General features: G+C 46.6%; 1 pseudogene; it reads right to left on the bottom strand.

The window, feature by feature from the left end:
• Positions 1–565: 565 nt before the first annotated feature.
• LOC109974825 (uncharacterized) overlaps positions 566–1,598 on the bottom strand; it is a 2,506-nt pseudogene continuing 1,473 nt past the window's right edge.

Raw genomic sequence — 1,598 nt, 5'->3', positions numbered from 1 at the left:
ACTGATCCACACTAGGTCTGCCCCCCACCCTCTGTGACTGGCTCCTGGACTTTCTGACTGGCAGGCCCCAGACTGTCAGGATTGGCAACAAAACTTCAGCCAGCATTGTTACAAACACTGGCACCCCACAGCGATGCGTCCTCAGTCCCATCCCCTACACCCTGTTCACCCACGCCTGTTGCCTCCCACAAAGACAACATCATCCTAAAGTTCACGGACGACACCGCAGTGATAGGTCGCATCACTAGTGCAGGACAAAGCAGCCTAGAGGAGGGGGGTGGCTGGTCTGGTGTCATGGTGCAAGGACAATAATCTCAGCCTCAACATGGACAAGACAGAGCCCTTTAGGAGCAATGATGGGCCGAGGACCGCCAGTTGGCCAACCTATGTGTCAGAGAATTACTGAAATGTTTAAAAGCAATGTTCCTCAAAGAAAGTTAGGAAGGATTTGGATCTGTCACCCTCTACGGTAATAATGTGCTGCTGTGTTGTTTTCAATGTCATATAGTACACAGATGATTTACACATCAATAGTTTCAGTTATAATTTTGATTTTGCATACCGTTCCAACGTTTTCTGATTTGGGGTTGTATGATACCAACTCTTATTGTGTGTGCTGGTGATTAGACAATCTTAAAGAAGAACGATTGAGTCAGCAAACCTTTAAAACCAGAGTAGCAAAAAATCAACAGTGAAGGTTTGTATTTCTTGTTTAAATTCTGGTGTGAGAGTGTTTCCTGTCCCTGTGGGCTACATCGAACAGCAGGACAACTCTAGACTGAACCATCACAGAGCGGTAAAGTTCCCAGTGTGTGACTCCCTCTAGTGGACGTTGTGGAGCATTGTGTTGTGTTTGCTCCAGAGGTTTTTGTACAGAGTCCTGGTGTTTCCTGTCACTGTGGGCTGCAGAGCACAGTAGTACACAGCAGAGTCATTCAGCTGAAGCTAGACGATCTGCAGATCCACACGTTTCTCCTTTGAGTTAATGTGAGCTGAGAAATCAGACTGAGCTGGAGGAATCGATTCTCCCTCTGTGATGTAGAGCAGGAACTCTGGTCTGGATTTCTGGTACTGTCGGTACCACTGGATGTTGTAGATAGCACCCTCATATTTACAGGTCAGGGTGATGTTTCCTCCCTCTGCAACAGCTTCTTCAGTACTTTGTGGTTTTATGCTGTTCATGGAAGCCATGGCTGCAAAATGAATGTTATTCATGTCAGTTATTCTGCAACACATTCGACAGCAAGAGACTGAGCCCAGGTTCTTGACTTGGTCTTTCATATGTGATACATTTGAGATGCTTTACAAACCCAACGCTGATTAAATCAGACTAGACGTGATGTTACAGCAGCAGGTTAATCTGACATTTGTTTGTCCTCACTCACCTATAAAGAGCGATAAAATGACAAAGAGGCAGAGCGCCATGTCTGTGGAGCTGCTGAAGCCAAACGCAGCAGGTGAACGATGTTCTTCCACTGCAGCAGGATGAACAAACTAACCAGCCTCTCTGCTGCACAGCCCTTCTCCTCAGCATCAGGCTGACTGTGCTCCAAGCTCCTCCAACATTTCTGCTCTGGACACAGAAAGAATCTCATTGG

Source organism: Monopterus albus, unplaced genomic scaffold (genome assembly GCF_001952655.1).
Source record: "Monopterus albus unplaced genomic scaffold, M_albus_1.0 scaffold350.1, whole genome shotgun sequence".
Taxonomy (NCBI): Eukaryota; Metazoa; Chordata; class Actinopteri; order Synbranchiformes; family Synbranchidae; genus Monopterus; species Monopterus albus.
This window is presented reverse-complemented; position numbering and strand designations above follow the sequence as displayed.